This window comes from Pteropus medius, unplaced genomic scaffold (assembly GCF_902729225.1).
Source record: "Pteropus medius unplaced genomic scaffold, Ma_sr-lr_union100, whole genome shotgun sequence".
NCBI lineage: Eukaryota > Metazoa > Chordata > Mammalia > Chiroptera > Pteropodidae > Pteropus > Pteropus medius.
This window is the reverse complement of record NW_024347926.1, coordinates 1-8,859: the sequence shown is the minus strand read 5'-3', so window position 1 is coordinate 8,859 and position 8,859 is coordinate 1. Positions and strand designations below refer to the sequence as shown.

General features: G+C 35.4%; 1 long non-coding RNA gene across 1 annotated transcript; it reads right to left on the bottom strand.

Moving 5' to 3' along the window:
* Nucleotides 1-2,682: 2,682 nt before the first annotated feature.
* Nucleotides 2,683-7,878, bottom strand: LOC120615909 (uncharacterized). Its single transcript, XR_005656383.1, has 3 exons — nucleotides 7,868-7,878; nucleotides 6,672-6,684; nucleotides 2,683-2,808 (listed from the first exon to the last, which is right to left on the bottom strand). It is a non-coding gene; the product is annotated as an uncharacterized LOC120615909 (long non-coding RNA).
* Nucleotides 7,879-8,859: the final 981 nt, after the last annotated feature.

Genomic DNA, 8,859 nt, shown 5'->3' with positions numbered 1-8,859 from the left:
ATTATCACTAACCCTTACCTAATGTTAACCTTAACCATAACCCTAATCCTAAACCTAAAACTAAAGCTAATCCAAAACCTGACTCTAACCCTAATCCTAACACTAACCCAAACCCTGAACCTAACACTAAACTAAAGCTTATCGTAACTCTATTTCTAACCCTTACCCTAAATTTTAAACAAACAATAATCCTAACCCTAACTCTAACCCTAATGGTAACCCAAATCTAAACCTAACCCTTATCCTAACTCTTACCATAAATATACCGCTAAACTAAACCTAACCCGAAAGCTAACTCTAATACAAATGCTATGTCTCACCTCTTACCTTAAACCTAACACTAACGTGAACCATTATCCTAAACCTAAAACTTAATCTAACACTAACCCTAATACTAACCTTAACTCTAACCCTAACCCTAACCTAAACACTAACTTAAACTTAACCTTAAAACTAACAATAACCCTAACCCTAATCCCTAATCCTAACTCTAACCTTAACCCTGATCCTAAACCTAAAACTAAAGCTAATCCTAACCTAATTCTAACTGTAACCCTAAGACCAACCCTAACTCTAACACTTACCCTAACCCTAACAGTAACTCTAACCTAAACCTAACCCTAACCCTAACCATAAACCTAAACCTGAGTCTAAACTAACCTGTCCCTAACAGTGATCCTAACTCTAAACCCACAATAACCCTAGCCCTAACTCTAAACCTAATCCTAACCATATCCCTAACTTTAACTCTAAACAAGATCCTAACCCTAACATTAACACTAAGCCTAACTCTAAATTTTGCACTAACAATAACTCAAACATTACCTCTAACCCTAAACAATATCCTAAACATAACTTTAACTGTAAAACTAACCCTAACACTATACCTAAAGCTAACCCTACCCCTAAGAGTAACCCTAATCCTAACACTAATCTTACACCTAACATTAACTCTAACCCTAACACCAACCCTTAACCCAAAACCTAACTATAACCCTAACCCCTTACCTTAACCCTAACCCAATCCTAACACTAAACCCTAATCCTAACGTTAACCCTATTCCTAACCATGATTCTATCCCAAAAACTAATGCTAACCCTAAAACTAACACCAACTCTAACACTAAATATTACACTAACAGTAACCTTAATCTTAACCTCTTACCCTAACCCTAACCCTAACCCTAAATTTAACTTTAAAGCTACCACTAACATTAACCTTAACACTAATATTAACACTAACCCTGATAGTAACCCTAAAATAAAGCTAATCCTTAACGTAATTCTAAATGTTACCCTAACACTAACTATAAAGCTGATCTTAACCGTAAAAGTAAAGCTAATCTTAAGCCTAAACCTAACCCTAAACCTATAGTTAACCATAACCCTAAACCTAAATCCTAACACTAACCCTAACCCTAAAACAACCCTTAATTCTAAGCCTAAATCTAAAGGTAAACCTAAACCTAATTTTAAACCTAACATTTACATGAACCCTAAAATAAAATTTTACACTTACAATAACCCTATGCCTAACCTCTTACACTAACCTAACTCAAAACTTATCTTTAACTCTAAAACGATACCCTAAACCTAACTCTAACCCTAACATTAACCCTAAAACTGATCCTAACACTAAAACTAAGCAATTCATAACCCTAATTCTAACTGAAACCAGAAATTTTACACTAACAATAACCCTAACCCTAACACCTTGTCCTTTCCATAAACCTAAAGCTAAATCTAAGCCTAACCATAGCACTAACGCTAACATAAACATAACCTTAAACTTAACCCAAACTATAATCATAAATCTACAGCTAACCCTAATCCTAACCTAAATCTAACCATATCCCTAACCCTAACTTAACCAAAAACCCAAACCTAACCCTAACCCTAATCTAAACCTAAACCTAACCCTAACTCTAACCTATCCCTACCCCTAAACCTAACCGTAACCCTAACACTAATCCTCACTCTAACCAATTACCCTAACTTGACCTTAACCCTAAACAGAATCCTAACATAAGCTAACCCTAACCCTAAATCTAACACTAACCCTAACCCATACGCTTAACCCTAACCCGAATCCTAACCCTAATGCTATGCCTACCGTTAAAATTAAAGTTAATCCTAACCCTAATTCTAACTCTAACCCTAAAAATAACCGTAATTGTAAATTTTAAACTAACAATAATGCTAATCCTAACCCATAACATAAACATAACCCTAACCCTAAATTTAACTCTAAAACTGACTCTAAAGCTACTCTAATTTTAACATTAATCCTAATCCTGATCCTAATCCTAAAATTAATGCTAATCCAAATGATAATTCTAACCCTAATGCTCACACTAACCTTAACCCAGCACATAACACTAAACTAAAGCTTATCCTAAAGCTATTTCTAGCGCTTATTTTAAATTTTACACTAACAGTAACCATAACCCTAACTCTAACCCTAACACTAATCCTAACCATAAGAGCAACCCTTACCTAAACCTAACCCTAACCCTAACCCTTATGTTAAATCTATCCCTAACCTAACCCTATCCCTAAAATTAACCCTAATACAAGTGCTATGACCAACTTCTTTCCCTAACCCTAACACTAAACCTAACCTTATACAAACCCAAAACCTTAAGCTAACGGTAAGCATAACACTAACCCTAATTCAAACCCTAAGCAGAACTTAAACATAACCTTAACCCTAAATATATATCTACCCCTAAATTAAACCTAACCTGAACCGTAATGATAACCCAACACTAACGTAACCTTAACGCTAACCCTAACCCTAACCCTAATCTTAACTTGAACTCTTACCCTATCCTTAACTCTAACACTGATACTAACACTAAAACTTAACCCCTTACCTTGAACATAATTGCAAGCCTTAATTAACTCTAAAACTAACTCGAACTCTAACACAAACCCTAACCAAAACCTTCATCCTAAACTAAATCTAACCATAACCCTCCCTAACCTAACTCTAACATAACCCTAATCCTAACATTAATCCTAAATCTAAACTCTTATTCTACCCTCACCCTAACCAAAATCTGCCCCTACTAAATCAAACTCTAACCTTACCCTAATCTAACCCTAAACCTATCCCTAACACTAACAATAATACTAAATCTAAGCTCTTACCCTAACCTTAACCCTAACCAAACTCAAAACCCTGGCTTAACTCTAACCCTAACCTTTACCCTAACCCTGACCATAACCATAAAACTAAAGTTAATCCTAACCCTAATTATAACACTAAGCTTAACGATAACCTTAACTCTAAATTTTAAATTAACAATAAACATAACCCAAACCCTGTACTCTAAACCTAACCTTAACTCTAACTCTAACTCTAAAACTAACCCGAACCCTTACCCTAACCTAAACATAACCCTAACCCTAAACATAATCATGAATCTACAGCTAAACTAAAACTAACATGAACCCTAACGGTAACCCTAACGCTAACCTAACCCTAACCTAAACCGAATATTAACTCAAATCCTAACTCTAAATTCTTATGTTAACACTAACCCAAACCCTAACCCTAACCCGAACCGTAACCCTAACTCTAACCCTATCCCTAAACCTAACCTAAACCTAGCCGTAACACCAAACCTAACCATAAACCTACCACTAAATTCAATCTAACTTGAACACTAACGGTAATCTTATTCCTAAAACTAACCTTAATCTTGACCTTAATCCTAAAACTAAAGCTTAACGTAATCATAATTCTAACCCTAACCCTTACACTATACCTAACCATAAATTTAATACTAACAATAACCGTAACCATACACCCTTAACCTATACCTAACTATAAGTCTAACTTAACTCTAAAACAAACCTTAACCCTATATTAACCATTACCCTTACCCTAACCCTAAATCTAAAGCTATTCCTAACCCAAATTCTAAACCTAACTAACACTACGATAATCCTGATCCTAACTCTAAAATTAAAGCTATTCCTAACTTGATTTAAACCTAACCCTATTATACACTAATAATAATCCTAACCTTACACCTTACCTTAAACTAACCCTATGCCTAATGCTAACACTAACGCTAACACTAACTCTAACACTAACCCTAATCCTAACCTAAACCTAACACTAATCCTAAATTTAACCTCTTACCCTACCCTAAACAAATCGTAACTCTAAAACTAATACTATCTGTAACCTATTACCCTAAACCTAATCATAATTCTAACCCTAACGTAAACCTAACTCTAACCCTCACCTAACCGAAAACCTAAACCTAAACCTAAACTAATCCTAACTCTAACCTCTAACACTAACCCTAACAATAACTCTAACAGTGATCGTAATCTTGAAAGTAAAGTTAAACCAACCCTAATTTTAACCCATACCCTAATCATAACTCTAAACATAAATTTTAAATTAAAAATAACCCTGACCCTAATCCCTTACACGAAACCTAATTCTAACCCTAACGTTAACTGTAAAACTAAACCTAACGCTAACCCTAAACCTAACATTAAACCTAACCCTGATCCTAACCCTAAAACTAAAGTCAATCATAACTTTAATTCTAAAGTTAACACCAATTTTACATGAAAAATAACCCTAAACCTAATTTCTTGTCCAAAGCCTAACTCTAACCCTAACACTAACCCGAACCTTAACTCTAAACTTATACTAAACCTAACACTAACACTAACACTAATTCTAACCTTATACCTAACCTTACCCTAACGCTAAAATTAACCCTAATTCAAACACTAACACTAACGCCTAAACGTAACCCTACCCCTAACCCTAATTCTAACATTAACCATAACCACTTACCTTAACACTAACTCTAAACCTAACCTTAATCCTAATCTTAACACTAACTCTAACCTAACCCTAACCGTAACTCTAACCCAAATACTAATCCTAACTCTAAACTCTTACCCTATCCCCAACCCTATCCCTAACAATAACCCTAAACCTAACAGTAAGCCTAACCTAAAACCTAACCCTAACCCTAAACCTAACACTAAACCTAACCCTAACTATAACCCTAACCTAAACCAAACCTTAACCCTAATCCTAACTGAAACCTAACCCTCACCCAAACCCTTACCCTAACCCTGATCCTTACCTTAAAACTAAAGTTAATCCTAACCCTAATTCTAACCCTAAACCTAACAATAACCCTGACCCTAAATTTTAAACTACAAATAAAACTAACCCTAACCACTTATCCTAAAGCTAACTCTAAACCTAACTTTAACTGTAAACCTAATTCTAACACTAACCATAACACTATAATTAACCCTCACCCTGATCCTAACCCTAAAGCTAAACTTAAACTTAGTTCTTACCCTAAACCGAACACTAACCGTAACCCCAAACCTAATCCTAAAACTGTATCTAAGCTTTACCCCAAATTTTACACTAACAATAACTCTAACATTAACCCTAACCCTAACACTTAATCCTAATGCTAACTCTAACCTAAATCGAATCCTAAATTAACCCTTACATACAGCTACCCCTAATCTAACGCTAACCCTAACACTAACCCTAACACTAATGCTATGTCTAACCTCTTAACTTAACACTAACCCTAAAACCTAAACTTAACACTAATGTTACTCCAAACCCTAACATGAATCTAACCCTAATCCTAACCATAACCCTGATCCTACTCATAAAACTAAAGTAAATCCTAACCCTATTTTTAAACCTAAGACTAACAATAACCCTAACACTAAATTTTATATTAACAATAAACCTGCCCTGAATCCCTCACCATAACCCTAACACTAACCCTAATTCAAACACTAAAACTAAACCTAAAACTAACCTAAGCCTAACATTAACCGTAACCCTGATCCTAACTCTAAAACTAAAGCTAATCCTAACTTTAATTCTAACCATAACACTAAATTATACACGCACAATATCCATAACCCTATCCTGTTATCCTAACCTTAATCCTAAACTAATGGTAACCCTAACCCTAACACTAACCCTAACCTTAAACTTAACCTCAACCCTAACACTAACCCTAACCTAAATGTAACCCGAACCCTATCCTTAACCCTAACCCTAAATCTACCTGTAACCCTAAACTTAACCCCTGCCCAAACCCTAAACCTAACGTAAAAATAACCCTAACCTAATCCTAACCCTAACCCAAACCATAACTATAACCTAACCTAAAACGAACCTGAACCCTAATGTAACCCTAACCTTAAGCCTACAATAACCCAACTCTAAATTTTAAAATAATAATAAACCTAACTTTAACCCCTGAAGCTAAACTTACCCCTAAACCTAATTTAGTTCAAAAACTAACTCTAACCCTAACCCTAATCCTACATTGAACTCTAACCTTAAAAGTAACTGTAGCACTAATCCTAACCCAGATCCAAATCCTAAATCTAAAGCTAATGCTAAGCCTAAATCTAAACCTAACAATTATTTTTACACTAAAAATAACCCTAAACCTAACCCCATACCCTAATCTTAATCCTAAACGTAATGCTAAACTTAACCCTAAGAGTAACCCTATCCCTAATCCTAAACCAAACCTTAAAGCTAACACAAACCTTAAACTAATCCTAACCCTAATACTAATCCTAACACTAAATGTTACGCTAACTCTAACCCTAAAGAGGACTGTAATCTTAAAACAAACCATAACACTAAACCTAACCCTAACTCTTACCATAATCTTAACACTAACCCTAACCCTAACCCTAACAATTATGCTAAAATAAACCAAACCCTAACCCTAATTTAACCCTAAAACTCATGCTGACCCGATTCTAAACGTAAATCTAACCTAAAACTTAGATGAAACACTAACACTAACCATAAACCAAATCATAACCCTAAATCTAACACTAATCCTAACCCTAATTCTAACCCTACCTCTAAATTTTACACTAAGAATAACCCTAACCCTAACCCTAACCCTAACCCTAACAATAACCCAAACATAAACCTAACCTTAACCTTAAACCTAAATTAAACCTAACCCTAATCCTTACCACAACAGTAATCCTAACCCTAACCTCTTACCCTAACCTTAAACATAACTGTAACCATAACACAAAGTTTAACGCTAAACCTAACCCTAATCTTAACCTTAACCCTAACCTTAACCATAATATTAACCCTACCCTAACCCTAAACCTAACCTCAAACAAAACCCTAATCCTAACCTTAACCTTAACCCTAACCCTAACCCTAACCGTAAAATTAACCCTAACTTAAACCTGATTTAACCCTAGCCCTTACACTAACCCTAATCCTAAGCACTTCCCCTAAACCAATCTCTCAACCTAGCTCTGACACTAAACCTAAAACATAACCCTAATCCTAACCCTTCCAGTAACCTTGAAACAAACTCTAAAATTAAAGTGAATCCTAACCCTAATACTAACTCTAACCCTAAAAATAATCCTAACCCTAAATTTCAAATTGACAGTAACCCTAATCGTAATGCCTTAAACTAACCATAACTCTAAAACGAATGCTAACCGCACCCTACCTCTAACCCTAACCCATACCCTAACTGAACTCTAACCCGAAACATAACCTTAACCGTAACCATAACCGTAATACCAACACTAACTCCTGCCGCTCACCGTCGCCCTAAACCGAACTAGTACGCTACCCAAAACCCTAACCCCAACCTAATCCTAAACCTAAATCTACCAGAAACTGACAAATAAAGTAAACCTACTTGAACCCTCACGGTAATTTTATCTCTAACCCTAACCCTAGCACTTACTCTAACCCTAAAACTAAAGCTAATCCTAATCCTAATTCTAACCTTAACCCTAACCCTAACTCTGATCCTTACACTAACACAAACCCTAACCTTACCCTAACAGTAATCCTAATTCTAAACCCTTATCCTAACACTAACCTTAAACTTAACCCTAATCTTAACCCTAAACTTAACCCTAACCCTAAACCTAAACAAATACAAACCTAATTCCAATCATAAAACTAATCCTAACACTAACTTCTTAAAATAAACCTAACCCTAAACATATTTGTAAATCTATCCCAAACCTTAACGATAAACCTAACCTTAATCTTAACACCAATCCTCACCCTAAATCTAACACCAACCCTAACCCTAAACCCTAAACCAAACCCTAAATATAACCCTAACCCTATCCCTAACCGAACTCTAACCATAAAACTAAATTTTAACACTAACCCTAGCCCTAACGCTATACCTAACCCTAACCCTAACTCTAATCTTTACTGTAACCTAAAACTAACCCTAATTCTAACCCTGAACTAACCCTAACCCTAAACCTAACCACAACTCTCACCCTGAACCTTATACCTAACCTTAACCCTACACTTAACCCTAAATTTTACACTAACAATAACCCTAACCTTAATCCATGATACTAAACGTAACGGAAACCCTAATTTAATATTAAAACTAACACTAAAGGTAAACCTAACCCTAAATCTAATCTAAACCTAAATAACCCTAACAATAAGCATAACCCAGATCCTAACCCTAAATCTAAAGCTAATCCTCACCCTAATTCTAAATCTAACCCTAAATTTATACTAAGAATAACCCAAACACTAAATCCATACCCTATCCCTAACCCCAAACCTACACCCTAACCCAACCCTTACCCTTACCCTAAACTTAACGTAACCCTAACTCTAACACTAACCCTAAACCTAATCCTAATTCTAAACTCTTAAACTAACCCTAACCCTAACCTTAACCCTATCAGTACTCTAACCCTAAACCTAGACCTAATTCTGACTCTACCTTAAATCCTAACCCTAAACCTAACCCTAACACTTACCCTAACCTAACCCTATACCTAACCCTAACC